This window comes from Cricetulus griseus, chromosome 4 (assembly GCF_003668045.3).
Source record: "Cricetulus griseus strain 17A/GY chromosome 4, alternate assembly CriGri-PICRH-1.0, whole genome shotgun sequence".
NCBI classification, from domain to species: domain Eukaryota; kingdom Metazoa; phylum Chordata; class Mammalia; order Rodentia; family Cricetidae; genus Cricetulus; species Cricetulus griseus.
Window position 1 is genome coordinate 136,389,683 of NC_048597.1, and position 18,912 is coordinate 136,408,594.

Consider the following 18,912-nt stretch of genomic DNA (forward strand, 5'->3'; position numbering starts at 1 on the left):
TTCACATAGCGTTTCTATTGAAATGGGATTTATAAACTTGGCAAAGCTTCTGGGGAGATCGGTTGATGCCAAAATATTTGAAATACGATTTGAATTTATGTCCAATTTGTCTTGTTCTAGTTGATAACTGGTCAATCTTTTGGGGGGGAGGGTAGAGGGAAAATCATTGCATATAGCTTAGATCTTAGGAAATACAGAGATTTTTTTTAACCTGTGACTGGTTTCACTGTTGTTATCAGTATTTACTTAGTGCATTCACTAGGCACTCAATAGATGTTTCTTAGGCAGGGCAAGCAACAGTGAGTCAGATTAATATAAAGGTAGTGAGGACCATAGTGCTCATGTACTGGACATAGCTATGGCTCTCAGTAATGTAACACAGGGTTGTTTTGCCTGGCAATATTTTTAACTTATTTTTATTTTAAAAACAATCTTTTTTAGTTTTATGTATCAATCCCAGTTCCCCCTTCCTCCCTCCTGATTTTCCTCCTACCCCCCAACTTTCCCCGACTCCACTCCCATCCATTCTTCAGAGAGGGTGAGGCCTCCCATGGAGAGTCAATACAGTCTGTCATATCACATTGAGGCAGGACCAAGGCCCTCCTCCCTGTATTTAGACTGATCAAGGTATCTCTCCATAAGGATATGGGCCCAAAAAGCCAGTTTATGTATGAGGGATAAATCCTGGTCCCACTGCTAGTGGCCCCAGCAGCTGTCACCCACATTCAGTCCTATGCAGGTTCCCCAGCTGCCAGTGTGGAGTCAGTGAGCTCCCAGTAGTTTTGGTCAGCTGATCCTGTGCATTTCTCCATCATGGTCTTGACCACTTTGTTTATATTATTGCTCCTCCCTCTGTTCAACTGGAGCTTGGTCCAGTGCTTAGCTGTAGATCTCTGTATCTGCTTCCATCAGTTACTGGATGAAGGCTCTATAATGGCAATTAAGGTAGTCCCAAATCTGATTACAGGGCAATGCCAGTTCAGGCACCCTCTCCACTATTGTTTAGAGTCTTAGCGGGGGTCATTTTTGTGGATTCCTGGGAAGTTTCTTGCTAATCCCACAATGGCTCACTCTATCATTGTCCCGCGCAATCGTCTCGCCAGCAAGAATGACACAGGACACTCGGATCCTTCTGCAGTAAAGCTTTAATGTGTCTTGAGAGAGAGAGCATAAGCTTACAGAGTGGAGACCCCGAACTCCCAAGAACCCATCCCTTATAAAGGCTGGCAACCACCGCCTCGGACGTGTTACCCTCTGACTCACTGCAGATCATCGGACCATATGACGCCACGGAAGAGGCAGAGACCAAGGGATGGAAAGTTACCCAGTGCCTGCGCACTAACTTGTTTACATTCGGTGCCTGCCGGATGCAGGCGCCATCTTGTAATGGAGAATGCAGGGACGGCTCCCTACATATCATGATCTCTTTCCTTGCTCTCCCTCTCTGTCCTTCTCCCAACTCGACTATCCTGTTCCCTCATGTTCTTTTCTCCCACCCCTCCTCTTGCTATCCCTCTTCCCTCCCCCCTCCTCTCTTCCCCCACACTCCCGATTTACTCAGGAGATCTTGTCTATTTTTTCTTCTCAGGGTGATCCATGTATGTCTCTCTTAGGGCCCTCTTTGTTACCTAGCTTCTCTGGGGTTATAGACTTTAGGATGGTTATCCTTCATTTTATGCCTAATACTCACTTATGAGTGAATACATATTGTGTTTGTCTTTCTGTGTCTGAGTTACCTCACTAGGATGTTTTTTTCTAGTTCTATCCATTTGCCTGCAAATTTCAAGATTTCATCTCTTTCTTTTCCTGCAGAGTAATACTCCATTGCACAAATGTACCACTTTTCTTTATTCATTCTTCAATTGAGGGATATCTAGGTTGTTTCCAGGTTCTGGCTATTATGAGTAATGCTGCTATGAATATAGGTAAGCAGATGTCCTGTGGTATGACTGTGCATCCTTTGGGTATATGCCCAAGAGTTATTGCTGGATAATGAGGTAGATTGATTCCCAATTTTCTGAGAAACCACCATACTGATTTCCAAAGCAGCTACACAAGTTTGCACTTCCACAAGCAATGGAAGAGAGTTATCCTTACTCCACATCCCTTCCAGCATAAGCTGTCATCCCTGCTTTTGATTGCCTGGCAGTCTTAATGACAAGTATCTCTTGGAGCTGTAGGAGAATGTACTGGAGAGATTTGTGTGTGGGTGTGTGTATCTTAATTAAAACTTTATTGTAAAGAATGTGCAAATAGAAATAACATCTTCATTTCAGATTGAGTTCTCTTAAACGTTTGTTTCTGGAATTTAGTTTTCAAATCCTGAATAGTCTTCATTATTTTTTTCAGTTTTGTATTTGTATTGTCATGGGCATCACAACAGGTGCTTATAATTATCCTCTTGAAGTTCAGTGAGACATTTGTTTGTTAGTGTCTTCTTTAAACTCCTTGAATTGATATTTGATAAAATTTATGATTATTCCTTTAAATTCTGGGTCCTGCGGATCATCTGGGTAATTCTTATTAGACAACACTTGTATAGGACTGGTGAATTTTGTGGGAGACATGATGTCTTGGCTTTTCATACTGATTTTGTCTTTACTTGTGATGTCTGATGTGAGAATGTGACCTAGATTAGACTGAGGTAAATTATAGGTTCCACATGAACAAAGTTAGGTCAAGTAAAGCTGGTACTTGAGCAGCTCTATTGGACCTAGGCCAGGCAAAGCCAGTATTTATAGTGAGGCCCATAAATGTGGAGATGGCAGCAGCAGAAATGATGGGAGAGGAGTGGAGTGACTTATCACAAAAAGATGGCTTTCAAGTCACAGATTTGGAGCACAGCCTTTTGGTATGGAGTTGGGGATGGACAGTAGGAGGGATGGAAGAGATAAGGACTCCCAAAATGGTACAGACTGTTGCTGTTGCCCTTGGTTGCATCCCAGAAGCTGATGGTAAGTCTCTGTTGCAGAAGACAACTCACAATTCAGACACAGAACACAGAATTTGAGCAGGATCTAACATATAAACCTCCTTTCTGTGGTCTAGCTGTCATGAGAAGTTTCATAAATTGCTATGCAGGTTGACAAAGGAGTGAAGCAATCAATAGTTCTACCTATCGGAAATGCCCATGAACCAGAACAACAACCAACATGGTAAAACATCTGTAAATTTGTAATAGTGACACACGTATCTTGGCAGTAACCAATAGCTACATAATTGGACTTGACACATGCTCAACAGGAGGAAAATTATGACAGATACTATGAACCTAGGGCTAGTGAGATTGTGAATCTTAGAGAAGAGTGTACTATTGCCAGTTTATTAGACCAACAAAACTCTTAACTGCATTCAAAAACCAAGTAAGTGTAGCTTTTCCTTTCAGCAGAGTCCATTACAGAAAACCACAATTGGTCATAATTCAGAAGACAACTGATCTTGGGGAGCCCATCCCCAGATACACATATAACACAAACCCTGTGCCTAAAGCTTAGGGAACATCAAGCATCAGGCATGAGGGAAAAGAAAGATTGTAAAAGGCAGAGGACCAGGAAGTTAAATTGTGTCTCGTAGAATGACAAGGAAGCTACACCCATAATACCTCAACAATATGGCTGCCTAATAGGGCCCGAACAATGACAATACCCATAGACATGCTAATGTGGAAGGTGGTAATCTCACTGGGTCCCAGTTCTGAACAAATTACTAATTACAACCAACTGATAACTATGGAGAGAAGAATTAGAATCTCCCAGAGAAGAGCCTCTTAATTGCTTATCCAATACAAAGTGCTCAGCCCTGAAATTATATAGAAACAAGCAACATTAAATGGACTCTCTCTCTCTCTCTCTCTCTCTCTCTCTCTCTCTCTCTCTCTCTCTCTCTCTCTGTGTGTGTGTGTGTGTGTGTGTGTGCACATGTGTTTATGTATATATTCAACCATCGAAATCAAAGAAAAATAGGAAGTCACTGTGAGTGGAAGTGGAAAGGAGATGTGGAAGGGGTTAATGGGAGGAAACACTCCATTGCAGTGTGAGGAGATTCAGTATAACAAGATGGAGCAAATAGAATGCTTCCCTCAACTCAGGGCACCTATATGCCCAATAAATGATAATTTCTCTTCCTCCTCCTCCTCCTCCTCCTTCTCCTCATCTCCCTCCTCCTTCCCTCTTTATTACTCATAATTGAAATTAGAATCATCTGAATATCTTTACCTGTCAACTTCTTGTCAGGGTTAAGTGGGAAACAATCAGACTAATATGACACACACATAAATATTGCATGGGTTGTTGATGATTTATTTCCATGTGGCACATCTGTGATAGATGGAGACTAGACAATGCAAGGCAACATAACAATCTTTTCTTACTTTGATACAGACAAGATTTTTATTTACTTTCAAAGGAAATAAACAGCTTGTGTACCCTGTTGCCTTTCTTTTAAGGCACTGAGTTTTGTTTGTCTTTCTGTGGTGTTTCAAGTTTGGTCAACTTAACTTAGAAGTATTTAAATAAACTATGATGGAAAACATTTTCCTTCTAGTCCTGGCCAGAGTACTCATTCCAGGAGTGATCCCGGATGCTGCAGATCTCCTTGTTCCAAAATAGGGGTCCACTTATTTAAAGACAGTGTCTGAACCCAAATGCAAAGAGTCACAAATAAAGGAAAGATGCCTGGTGTCCTCAGGGCATGAGCTAAGTGACTTCCAGTGACTTCACACGTGATACGGAATACTGAGCCACAGCTGTATTCTCTGTGTACTTGGTAGTGTGGCTTTGGGTAGGAGGCACCATGGTGGGGCTGTAGAGACTCAGTGCTGCTTTGGATGAGTGTAAGAAACTAGGGATTTCTCTGGGTTCCTGGCTCCATTTCTTTTAGCCTATGTGATCTCAAAAACAGAGCTCAGCTCAACTCTCTCTCCTGAAGATGATCTGAAAACCTTTAGGGATATTTCTGGAGACTGAATAGTGCGAACAGAGGAAAGGACTGCAGGGTTGAAGTGGCTTCTCAACGCGAGGCCTGCTCTAACCCTGACAATGGCAGTGGGGAAGAGGAGCAGCTGCCAGCCCTGCAGAAGATGAGTTACTTTGCTTCTTGCCTCTGCTTTGGTGCCCCTTAGGGCTTCCTCCCTCCTGACATGCTTCCATGCCTGCCCAGCAGGCACCTCCTCTCTCCCTGGGGTCATTGTTTAGGACACAGTTGTGGCAACAGGTGGGTCAGATATGGTGTTTGCTGGCTTTTCTGGAAGAAGATAAGACTTACTTTAGGCCAGCATTCAATAAAAGCTCTGGTTTTCTCTTACTCATGTCCCAGCATCAAGTCATCAGTCCTTCAATTCTTTCCTTCATTGTTCCTTTACAAAGAGCTGTTTTGAGTTATAATGCATGCATCACATAATTGCCCATTTAGACAATCCAGTAATTTTTAGTTTCTCTGCAGGATTGTTCAACCATAACTACAATCAATTTTCATTCATTCACTGTTGTTTGGGGGGACCTTTGTGTCAGCAAAGGTAGCACTGTCCTGGTAGTATTTCTCACTGTGTTGACAGCAGAGCCACTCTGAAGTGCTGTGTGACTGTGTGACTGTAGCATCCTTTACCTGCACTTGCTGGCACCATCAGGAAAATTTGCTGCTGTCACCTGTACATCACTCTCAAGTCACATCTCCAATCTGTATTTTGTCTCTCCTCCTCAGTGTCCCCACTTCTCCTTGAACACATTTTCCACAGAACATTCCATAATGAATACTCTCACAAAAATTTGTTAGATCATATAATTCACCTGCAGAAACCCTCTAATGGCTTGAAGTAATATTCTGAGCTCTTTATTTCTACCATACAAACTGTTAACTCACCACAATGGAACTTTTGTAGCCGTTAGCCACACATGACTACTGAGCATTATTGAAGTTGTTGCACATTGAGAAATGCTATATGTGATACACAGCCAATTCAGGACACTTTGTGTAAAACATCTCAGTAATAGTCTTATGACAATTAGTGGTTAAAATAATACTATTTTAGATATGTTGCATTAAACGAAAATCTTCCTTTAAAATGTTTCACATGTGTGTATGTGTGAGTGTACATGAGAATGTAGGTATGAGTGCACATACAGAAGTCGGTGTGAGTGCACATATATAAGTAGGTGTGAGTTCCAGTGTGAGTGTAGGGTGTGAGTGCAGGTGTGAATGTAGGTGTGAGTACAGGTGTGAGTGCATGTGTGAATGTTTGCTGGTGTGAGTGCAGGTTGAGTGCAGGTGTTTGTGCAGGTGTGAATATTTGCAGGTGTGAGTGCAGGTGTGAATGTAGGTGTGAGTGCAGGTGTGAGTGAACACGTGTATTTCTGACCCAAGAAATAGACAAGACAATGAGTCTTCTTTTTCCATGTCTTTCTTCTTTTTCCAATTCTTCCTATTCTAGGGCATCTGCCCTTGTCGATTCTGCTTAGAATGCTTCCTGCAAATCTTGGTATGGATGGTTTCTTCTTTAGTTTATGCTCCAGATAAATGTCACCTTCTCTGATATGTCTGCTTTCAGCACTGTACCAAAGGTCATGCTATCATTTTTATTACTGTAGGTTCCTAAGGAAAACATTTTCTACAAAACACATATCATGAACTGACATCTTACATCTTCCCTGCCCCCCAACACCATGTCCTCTTTCCTTGTCTTCTCAACATCATTTTAACACAAGCAGGTACTTTGTCCAATTCATTGAAGCATCCTTATGTCTGGAATATATATTGATATGCAGATAGCACTCAAGCAAAATTTGTTGAGTGAATAAATATGCTTTTAACTTATAGGTTCTGTCAAAACAAAATAGTTGGATAAACTTTAAACCTGTCTTATTTGCCAAATGTTGACAAAATGACTAATATATAGTGTCTTACAGGCCTGCATGCTATCTATATATCTCATAAATATCATCTCCTTTGAGACCTAGAAAGTATGGTCTGTGGATCAAATCTGTTTTTCTATGTACTGTAGTAAATACTTATTATGGGGCCATAGCCATACTCATTTGGTTAGATATTCTCTATGGATTCTTGTGCACCTTAAAGCAGAGTTGAGGCATTTCTAGAGGGACCACATTACTCAGGACTAGCCTCTTGCTCCACAGAAGCTTACTGAACCATATAACAAGTCGGGGGTGACTTAGAGGGGCTATGGTCCCTCCAATATATCAGACATGCTTCCAAAGAGCATAAAGAATAGGTGTGGAGAAGTCCTTCAGACAGGCTTTGCAGTACACATGTTTACACTCCAAGAAGTACATGCACTCACTACCCAGCTTCTCGCAGAAACAGATACTGCACAGGAACAATTTACTATTGAAGCTTTTCATCTGCTGAGCTTGATTGAAGTCCAAGATCAAAGAGGGCCAAGTGAAATGCCTCAACTGTGCAGAACCAAAGTGCTCTTCAGTGGCTACTCCTGGTCAGGTCAAAGAGCTGGTGGAAGCAGACTTATTTGCCTGTTATGACTGCCTCCTTCTCCAGTCTACCTTGGATCTAATGGCAGATGTGGTGTACTGCCCTCGCCCATACTGCCAGCTCCTTGTGATGTAGGAGCCTGGCGGTACCATGGCTATCTGCTCCAGCTGCAATTTTGCCTTCTGTACCTTGTGCAGACTGACCTATCACAGGGTCTCTCCATGTAAGGTAACTGCAGAGAAATTAATAGACTTACGGAATGAATACCTACAACCAGATGGAGCTACTAAAAGGTTCTTGGAACAGAGGTATGGCAAGAGGGTGATTCAGAAGGCTTTGGAGGAGATGGAAAGTAAAGACTGGCAGTCAAAGAACTCCAAGAGCTGCCCCTGCTGTGGGACTCCCATACAGAAGTTAGATGGCTGTAACAAGATGACCTGTACTGGCTGTATGTAGTACTTCTGCTGGATCTGCATGGGTTCTCTCTCCTGAGCCAACCCTTACAAACACTTCACTGACCCCATCTCTCCATGCTTTGACAGACTTTTCCATGCCATGGATGTTAATGTAGATGTTTGGGAAGATGAAACTGAAGACTAGTTCATTTCTTCTGCTCGCCATATAGAAACGAAATGGTTTGCCTTAATCTTCCATCAAGCACACAAAGAAACCTTGCAAGATGTTTAGGGTGCCATATATTCACTCTTCCTGTGTAGAAGGAAGAACAGGGTTCATATTTTCCTTTTATACTACTGATTAAGGCACATAGATTTTTTTCCATGTAACATAATTCTGACAATTATATGCCAAAGGCTCAGAAATGACAACTATAGATTAAATATTATAATATGCCCAAATTGTGGATAGTTATAAAGTAAATATTTATTTTCTTCCCCAAGCTTTAGGTTAGGGAGAGGGTCAAGAGTTAAACTTTCAGACTATGTGCAAGAAGCCTGATATTGTTGGGGTCCTCCCAGTACTATACCTTGCAGATAGGGACAGTCACAGCCCTATTGACACTGCACTGAGAGCCTGACCCATTTGCTATATACTGCAAACTCTTCAGTTCCTTTGAAGGGAGCCTTCTACTCTGTAACTGACCAGATGTCCTAGTGTCATTCTGGACCACTTTCCAGAATAGAAATTTACAATAAATTTAAAAATACTGTTAGTACACAAGCCCTGTGGGTCACTTGGTATTTATGAATGGTGTATTGAATCCACTAGTTTAGAGCCAACTGTGGGCTTGAATGATTCTGATTCATAGCTCCTCCTTCTGCTGGCCTGGATAGAAGACTCAGAGCTGTCTCTGCCACATTTTGTTCTCCACTAGCTCCTTTGCTCCCCTGCCTTCTGTTGGTAAGGGCAGTTTTAGTCTTGATTTCAGCAGTGTGTTGTTATTTCCTCTTCTGGAATAGGAAAGAGCCACCATGGTTCTGGCCCCAACCTTCTGAACACGTGGGTCCTCTAGTCACCAATAGGAATTTGGCTCCCCACTTAGACCCCAGTGTTTGGGGTGGTTTTTATAGCTTGATAGTTGGATTTTATTTCTGGGTTTTACTGGCTTTTTGGAAAACTGTCTTCCTCATGATTTGGTAAGTGGCTTGGTAGCCTCTTGGTGATATTTTGAAAATGACAGTAATTGACCTGCATCTTGTGAACACGTGTTTTCTACTTTGACCCTGAAAATTAAGGAATTGCTAAATTGTCAGCACCGACTGATTCTGGATTGTCAGTGAGGATGCTTACTCTTAAATAAAAATAGTTTAAAATTCAAAAACAAGAATAGCTTCAACACAAATGCCATGTCTTCCTTAAAGACTCCTCTGTGCTATTCTGTAGCTCTGTGGCTGTGCAGACAACTCTCCTTTCCATGAAGATTTGATGTCCATGTGTTAGAAGCTTCAGTAGGGATTTCAGCTAGGTAAGACATAGTGCTGATGTCCAGCCCTATCTTGTAACTTAGCTGCTGAAGTTTGTGAATACTGAACAGAAAGTCCTTTACACTCTCTATTTACACACTTTAAAAAATAATCCCAATTACTTTTGGTCTTAGTTTTTGCTTTAGCATTGGTAATTACTGTCAAGTCTTGCAAGGCTGACTTGAAGGCATCTGGCTCCCAAACAAGCTATTAAAGTGTCTGAGAAGCCTGCATCAAATCAGGAAATAGTAATGGTCTTTGGTTTAGTCATAATATGAAGCAAATTAAAATGATGGCTTTTTGATCCTCTTATGTTATTTAAAATTATTTATATATAGAAGTTTTTCTAGCTAATTAGCTCACTGTTATCATGTCTATTTATTATTATTAATTTTAGTTTATTGTTTTTATTTATTTAATTACTTTTATTTCATTATTTATTTTTCCTCAGTGGAATAGAAAATACCTTAGATGGACCCAGGAGTACCAACATAAGGGTGTCTCAAAAGAATTATTAACAATAACAAATTTTTTTCTGAAATTGGTTGGTTCCCCCAGACTTTGCCATCCCCAGTATGTGGTCTCCTTCTTTGGTCCTTAATTGCTCTTTGCTTAATCCTGATCCAAATCCAGCTTCTGATGTTGTTGCCTTTGTGACCCCAGTGCTACCATGGCATTGCCCAGGCTTGGCATTTCAGTAACCTTCCAACTCAGCTTCTGGATCCTGGTGTTTCACTTAGGAATGGTTCAAAGAAGCTAAGCTTATGCTGGAGAGATGGCTCGATGGCTAAGAGCACTTGCTCTTGCAGAGGACCTGGGTTCAGTTTTCAGCACTGGCAGGGTGGCTCACAACCATTTATATGTCAAGTTCCAGGGAATCTGGAGCCCATCAGTTGACTTCTGAGGGCACCAGGCATGCTCCAAGTGCCCATACATACACGAAGGAAAAACACGTAAAATAAAATTTAAAACCTTAAACTATCAAGAAGAAGCTTGACAGAGCAGCATGATGGCGCCTATGCATCTCACTGTGTGAGGCTCCCCCCATATGATGACTAGAACGCAGAGATAAAGGAGAAGGGATAGTGAGTGAGTAGACCCCTTGTCACATCTGTTTCTGAGGGAAGTGTAAGCAAATACTTTCTTTGTCCTGGATGGATGGATCAGAGTGTGACTGCAAATGAGAGATGCTGGTAATGAACCAAAGTGAAGAGTGATGATGGTTCAGCCACACTTTGTTCAGCTCTGGTGGGATAAGAGAGTGGATATTTTGATGGTTGTTTCAGGTTGCTGCTTTGTAATCTTCTTCAATACATTCTAAAACCATGAAATATCATCTGCTTGGTCTTCCATGAAAGAACACATTAGCCAGTGTTGTTTATTTTGTGACATTCGAGCTAGGAGCTGTCAAAACCAATCTGTCCAACTAATTGATTCTGGCTTATTTCCAAAATGTGAAATTTAGTCTTTTACTGTTGTTAACTATTGCACCTCTTGCAGTAAAATCTGAATTTTCACAGGTCATGGTAAATTACAAATGGTGTAATTCCATAACACAAATATTTACAAGCTGAGAGTTACTATGAGTCTATGAAGACACTTGGCTTGGGACCTCATCTAGTCCAGGAAATGAAGCAAAGTTAAGTTACATTCATCATCAGGAGCAGAGGTGTGGGAACATGCCAGAACTAGTTTACCTTATTTAAGGTTTTCTTGCTTGACAGTAGAAGTGTGTGTGTGTGTGTGTGTGTGTGTGTGTGTGTGTGTGTGTGTGTGTGTGTGCGCTCGCGTGTGTAACTGCTTGTGCCACTTATAGTTACTTGCTTCAATTAACATGTCCTTTTCGTTTAATTCTCTATTACATCTGTGATGGTGCTTCTCTTTACATCAGGGAGGCCTGGTTCAGGTGAAAAGTCTTTCACAGGATACCATCAGTCAGATGCACGTGTGTGGATGTGCATGAGTGTGTGAACATTTGTGTGCATGCATGTTATGTTATGTGTGTACATGAATGTTTTCTCCTATGTGTAGAGGAGTGTTAGAGTCAGGTAACATATGACTACCTCTGGTGTCATGCTTTTTCTATCATGCCTGCTGCAGAACTCAGGTTTGGTTTAATATTGTGTGGTATGTCTTCATCAATTATCCATTTGATTGGGTTGAGAAAAGCCCAGGAGATTGGCAAAGCACAGCTCTACAGTAGCATTCTAGAGACAGTATTAGTTTCCAAATGCCCCCCCACAATGGCAGTGTTGATGATAATATCCTTAAAAAAATGGCTTGGACCAGGTCAAAAGGATTGCTATTAGTTAAATAGAAACCTTAACTCAGCATTCCTCAACAATCTAGTACATCAAGTGTCTGTTTACCAGAAAAGTCACTGTTTCCTTTATCTACCCAATGGTCTAGTTCCTGATTAATGGCAGATGAAAACCTCCCTGCTAAACCCCGGACTGTTCTGCCTTTCCTCTTCTTGCTGCCTGTCCTCTTAAAACTGACAAGTCTTTCCCTGCTGGCCACTGTTCTGTGTCCCCTGAGAGATAGCCTGAATGTTTGATTCCCCAAATAAACTTTTTCTTGTACCTAAGAAGTGTTGCAGTTTGGTTCCACTGTACCCTTGCTTACATTTGATCCTGAGACCCAGAAAAGACAATTGAACCATCAAAAGCATGGTCCTTCCTGGTGGAACCAAACTGCCGATTTGTCCCTCTAGGAACAGACCATTTGCCTGTGCTGGCTTCCTCCACCATCCATATTTGACTCCAGATTTAGATTGCATATATTCGGCTGCTTCTCTCCTCTGCCTCCTTTACCCTCTTGTCTCTCCTCACCTCAGCATCTTCTTGGAGCTGCCTTCTCTGTCTCAGTGAAGGAGGTGGCCCCTCTGTGGGTACCTCCTCAGCTTCATCTTCTGAGAACACCTCCCCAGCCGCATCCACTGGTACCCCTCAGCCTTCTCCACCTTCTTACCCTGACTCAGCCTCACCCATGCTCTCCTCACCTCCGGCAGCTCGTACCCACTCCCATGCAGCTTGTCTTTGAACTTTCAGGAAGGCCCTAGCAGTATAATCCATGTACATTATCTTTCTCTATGGTTGATCTTTATGAGGTGGAAGAGATGCCTCTATTTCTTCACCACAGAATTGAGGTACCTCACCCATGCCTATCAGTCAACCTGGCATGACCTATGTGTGACTCTCTCCTTGGTTCTTACACCTGAGGGAAAGGATAGGGTCTGGGTGGTGACAAAAGCCCATGCAGATGATGTCCTCCACAGAGATGGCTCCTAGCCTGCGGAGGCTGAGGCAATTTCTTGTGAGTACTCACACTGTCATTAGCAGGCTAATCCTGAGAATTAGTCCTCTGGCAAGATGACCTGAGATGAAATGGTTACTTGTCTCCTGGCTGAACTCCAGAAGGCTTTTCAGAAGGTGGTAATCTTTTTGACAAATTGAGGGGGGGAATACCCAGAGTCCTCATGAAAGTCCTGCCAAGTTCCTTACCCACTGATCACTGGGTGAGTAACTGCCCATTACTCTACTTAAACTATGGACAGGAGTGTTGACTGCCTCTCTTTGCCTCTCCAAGGTAGGTCAGTCTCCTGAGTTCCTTCTCTACAAGACAATCTTTTGAATATTCTGGGCCTGATTACTGAAAATTGATGCTGCTCCAGGACCTTAGCTCTGGGACCTTACCCTCCATTCAAAACCATTGATCACCATGGAGGATCCTGGAGTAACTGCTCAGGTAGTGGGTAAGTCTCTGTTGTTTTAAATAGACTAGAGGCTACATGGCCCATACTTCCTGTTTACTCTGATAAAACCTATCATTCTCAGATCTCTGCCATGGTTGCTGATGGTCAGCCCCACCAGCCTAGAGTTTTAAGTCTTCTTCTCTGTTCCCTCCGGGGTCACCTGATAGACAGACCACTCCTTCCTCAGGTGTAGTTGCCCAACCCTGTGACTGGCCTGGGATCTCATGGCTAAATTATGCTCCCTCTAGTCTAGCTTTCTTTAAATACAATTTGAGTGTAGTTTCCTATTTTATATCAAGTAAATAAATTATGCCATTTCTGTGGAAGAAACCCCAGAGGCACTTGACAGATAAAACCTTTGGGTGCTTCATCTGGCCAATGTTAAAAAGTCTACTTTTCAGCTATTGAATTCTGGCTTTATAATAACTTTGAGTGCAAAAGATGGGCATGTTGCTTCTAGATGACATAAATTTGAGAAGCTTAAAGAAAAGTTTAAATTACCTGAGTGTCTGAAGAAAAAAAAAATTCTTCAAACTGAGGCTCAATTACCTGCTAGCCTAAATTGGCTTCATGTATAAAACTCAGACTGTGCTGTTGCTAGAGCTAACAGGCTTCCTCCTGAGATAGGTGAACTCATAAAGAGGTTTCCAGGAAAAAAAGCAAACTCAAAACTACCATGCTGTTGTTACTGACCTCAAATATTCTTTTTACTGTTCCTTTATGTACCAATGATGATTTTTAAAAGACTCACTTTTTCAATGACTTCTCTCACTAATCAAACACCTGTGTTTCTTGGTGACTAATGGGATGTTTCAAGAATGGAAAAGAAAATAGAAGAATTAGACATGTTGTGAGGGTCTGAGGAAGTGGATTAGTGTATGTGAAAAATGAGACTTCAAGATGATAATGTGATATCAAAATTTCAAACTTTAAAATTTATCACATCGGCATTAACGTTCTGTTTAAATCAGTATTTAATAAGCAATTAATCCACTCTTGGTAACAGCTATAAGCCTTGGTTACTAAAACTTTAAAAATAATTAAAAGTATTGTAGTCACAGGCTCAGAATTTAAATTTGCTTTAGTTTGTTTTAACTTGTTCATGCTTGTGTTGATAACCTTTTAGTTTGCTTGGCCCAAAGGCATGAGTCTGTTCCAGCTGTTTGCAGACACTTATTAACTGCTTTCTGTGCCATGAGGATTTCAGTACTGATTAAAACAGACAGTGGCCCTGCTGATATAGCTAAAAGTTTTATCACTTTTTTTCTTGTTTAATTTAAATTAGAAACAAGCTTCTTTAACATGGCAATCTCAGTTCCCTTCCCCCTCCTTCTCCCCTGCCACCCACCAACCTCCTATCCCAACCCCTTTCTGCTCCCCAGGGACGGTGAGGCCTTCCATGGGGCATCTTGAAAGTCTGTTATAGCATTTGGAGCAGGGTCTAGACCCTCCCTAGTGTGTCTAGTCTGAGAGAGTATCCCTCTGCGTGGAGAGGGCTCCCAAAGTTCATTTGTGCACTAGGGGTGTTTTATCATTTTTTGTCAGATTTAAAATCTTCTTGTAAGCTTTGGAGGGTTGCAACCTGGATCCATCTGTCATAGCTCAAAGAAGGTCCTCATCTGGTAATTATCCCATCAATCAATGGGATGGCTAAAATGTAAGCTCTTCACCTGCTGACCATCCCTGAGGGTGGCCTCCTTTCTTCCCTTGCTCTTGGGCTTTCTTTCCATCCTCCCAACCACCAAGACTACCCAACAGGCTTGGAAGTTTCAAATATACATAGAAGATAAAGCTTCTTAGCATCACCGTCTGTCCCAGAGGACATTTACCCTGCAGTCCAGACTGTGTGAGAACCCGGCTTTCTGGAAGACCATTATAAATGACACCCTAAGTCTTCTCCACACCTAATGCAGAAATAATGGGTCCCTTAATGCAGCCTCATGCTGTCTTTGCACTCCCTTGCAACAATCCCTAGCAGTGGTCATCCCTCTTAACCGTGTATATCTAAACTCCATGCTGTGTAACTCCAACACCATTTCTTCTCCCTCATCAACACTAGTACCCATCTACTCTTAGGAGACACCAGGCAACTGCCTCTTCAACAACCGTTCCAAGTTGGCTGTGGCTTTCCTGGTCACCACTGAGATAAGTTTGGCTGCCTCAGTGTCTTCTGGGGGTCTGGGCAAGGATATCTATCTCATTGATTTGACCCAGCTGGTAGACCACAAGGAATCACCCTTGGCCCTCTAACCGCTACAAAACCAGTTCACCTCCTTAGTCTTGGCAGTCCTACAAAACTGGTGAACCATGGACTTTCTAAAAAGGGGTGTTCTTGTCTTTTCCTCAATGAAGAATGTTGCTACTATGTGAACCAGTCCTTCCAAGTAGAAGAGAGGACTAAAAACTTACACATGGACTGGCCTTTGTTGTGATATTATTGCTATGGTCCTCTGTGGGCCCCTGGCTCCTACCCCTCCTCAGCTCACTGGGCTCTATTCTTCTCATAACAATGGTTTTCCTCAGTCTCTACAGATTCCTTCAGGAGATAACTGTAGGGGAAGCTGTAGCCACACCTTCTTAGGGGCTGGCTACAAGAGTACCTGAGGGCTTGTGAGGGCGTGGTCAGAGTGAGTAGGGGGACTGCGTTTTTGGTTTTGGTTTCTCTTTGCTTCTTGCTGTACAGACTACCACCGGCTGGCTGGTTCGCTCTGTAAGTAAGGCTTTTCCCTATTAAATACCCTTATATTTCTACCTGACTCCGTACTGGTAATTACCTACTATATCTGGTGTCAGAAGCGGGATATTGGAAACCCACACCCCATTTGGGACAGAATGGATATTTCTGCCACATAAACAGAATAAAAAGTTAAAGACATATATAGAAAAGATTTCTGATTTGATTTTAAAGGGTAAATTAAGACTTCGCCAGCTGACTGGAAAAGATCCAGCAGAAATTATAGTACCTTTAACTAATGAAGAAATTTCTTCCTTATGGAAAGATAATGAATATTGGCAAATAGCTCTTACTGACTTTTTGGGAACAATTAGCAACAACTATCCCAAAACTGACAGAATTAAATTCATAAAAAAGACAGTCTGGATTCTTCCACGTATTGTAAGACAAACTCCCATTTCTGGAGTTCTTACCTTCTACACTGATGCCAACAAATCAGGTAAGGCAGGTTATAAAGCAGGTGAGGTAAGTAAAGTAGTTCAAAGTCCATATACATCTGTACAGAAGGCAGAATTATATGCAATTCTCATGGTACTTAAGGATTTTACAGAACCTCTTAATATAGTTACTGATTCTCAGTATGCAGAGAGAGTCGTGTTACATATTGAGACTGCAGAATTTGTTCCTGATAATACAGAATTAACTTCTCTGTTTTTACAATTACAGGAAACTATCAGAAACAGAAGTAATCCTATGTATATTACACATATCAGATCCCATACGGGTCTGCCTGGCCCACTAGCACAAGGCAATGATGAGATTGATCGTTTATTAATTGGAAGTGTGCTAGAAGCCTCAGAATTTCATAAGAAACATCATGTAAATAGCAAAGGTTTAAAAAAGGACTTCTCTATCACTTGGCAACAAGCAAAGGAGATAGTGAAAAACTGTCCTACTTGTTCCTTTTATAATCAAACTCCATTGCCAGCAGGTTGTAATCCTAAGGGCATTCGGAGAAATGAGGTTTGGCAGATGGATGTCTTTCACTTTGCAGAGTTTGGAAATTTGAAATATGTGCATCATACCATAGACACATTCTCAGGGTTCCAATGGGCTACTGCTCTTAACTCTGAAAAAGCTGATTCTGTTATTATACACCTGCTAGAGGTGATGGCAGTTATGGGTATACCTGCACAAATAAAAACTGACAATGCTCCAGCATATGTCTCTACGAAATTGGAACAATTTTTCAAATATTATAACATAAAGCATGTTACTGGTATACCACACAATCCTACAGGACAAGCAGTGGTTGAGAGATCTAATAGAACACTTAAGGAGATGCTCAACAAACAAGCTTGGAAGACTAAACCCCCCAAACATAGGTTGCATAATGCTTTATTAACACTAAACTTTCTTAATGCCAATGAAAAAGGACAAACAGCTACAGAAAGACACTGGACTACGGAAAAAACTGCTGAACTCAATCAGCCAGTATACTTCAAAGATGTACTAACCTCTGCATGGAAACCAGGACATGTATTACGTTGGGGTAGGGGTTTTGCATTGGTTTCTACAGGAGAAGAAAAACTTTGGATACCATCAAAGTTGATCAAGATTCGACTGGAAAAGGAAAAACCTCTCAACGAGGACAAATGACAGGTATTCTACTAAGGTATATCTTATAAACTAAATAAAAACCTCACAAAGGAAAGGGAAGTGTTTTGCTTTTATCTTCACAGGAAAACTCATCTTCAGAAGGCAAAAGACACTACATGGGTAGATACTTAAGAAGAAAAGGTAGCTATAACCATCAAATAGAAGGAATGTGCCATACGGTAAACTTTACAGCTGTCTCTCAAAAAACTCTATTTCTCTTTATTTCCTAGTCCCTATTCAATTAAACCAATGCTGGACTTAGAGGTGGATTTGGCTTTCCTCCTCTAAAATCCAAGCACATTATTTAACTAAGCTTTAGTGTTTCTGTATTGTATCAAGAAGCCAATTGATGTAATACAGAATAAAAGAAGAATTTGGGGACTGTCTTTGTCTTTTCTTGGATCTTTCTCTCAAGGTGTACACCCTTTCATAATTGTTATGCTCTCATGGTTGCATTCCCTAGCATGTGTACATACACAAGCAAACATTTCTCTGCTAACTGTTTATGTTTGAGTCCCACACAGCCAATGAAGACCTGCCTGACAGCAATCCCTGGACACCCTGGAAAGAAAATGGGCCACATCTCCTCGACTGCACTGGATCCAACTTGCTCCATTTCAACTGACACTCTGGCCAGAGGTTCGGGTACTGACTTCAATCAAGTTGAGGATTTCAAGCGAGATCTTCAATCAAGTAAATCCCATCTAACATGGACTGGATACTAACATTTTCTTTCTACAGGACCCCACATGACTATCATCGTCCCATTTCAGCAGGAAGTAACTTGGAAAATGCTACGCCCCCTTTCCCCATTGTTGTCAGTTAGGATAGTGTATATACCTAGTTAGGAATAGCTTCCTATTGTTTATGACTTTAGGGTTTAGTTAAAATAGATAGTTATCTTCTTAAGTTTTAATCCTCTTTTAGACTAAAAGGGGAATTGTAGGGGAAGCTGTAGCCACGCCTTCTTAGGGGCTGGCTACAAGAGTACCTGAGGGCTTGTGAGGGCGTGGTCAGAGTGAGTAGGGGGACTGCGTTTTCGGTTTCGGTTTCTCTTTGCTTCTTGCTGTACAGACTACCACCGGCTGGCTGGTTCGCTCTGTAAGTAAGGCTTTTCCCTATTAAATACCCTTATATTTCTACCTGACTCCGTACTGGTAATTACCTACTATAGATAACCAGTGAAATAATTTGATGGTCAGTAAACCATATGCTTCTAATAAAATTTTCTCATCTCTCCTACCCTTGCCTGCCTCCTTTAGACCCTGCTTTGGACAAATATTCTAAATGCACACCCCTGCCCTCTTTAAGTCCCTGTTCAGTTGAAGTGGTCAAAGGACTAGCATCACCTCCTTTCATCAACAAAAGATTGGAATTTTAGGTTCAAAGCAGCCGCCAAATCACAGTACTGATGATAATGTCCTAAACAGAATGACTCTCATCTCCCCTCCTCCTTCTGCCTG

The 18,912-nt window shown here is 41.6% G+C and overlaps 1 pseudogene; it reads left to right on the top strand.

Moving 5' to 3' along the window:
- Positions 1 to 2,761: 2,761 nt before the first annotated feature.
- Positions 2,762 to 8,040, top strand: LOC100766012 (annotated as a pseudogene).
- The last annotated feature ends 10,872 nt before the right edge of the window (positions 8,041 to 18,912 follow it).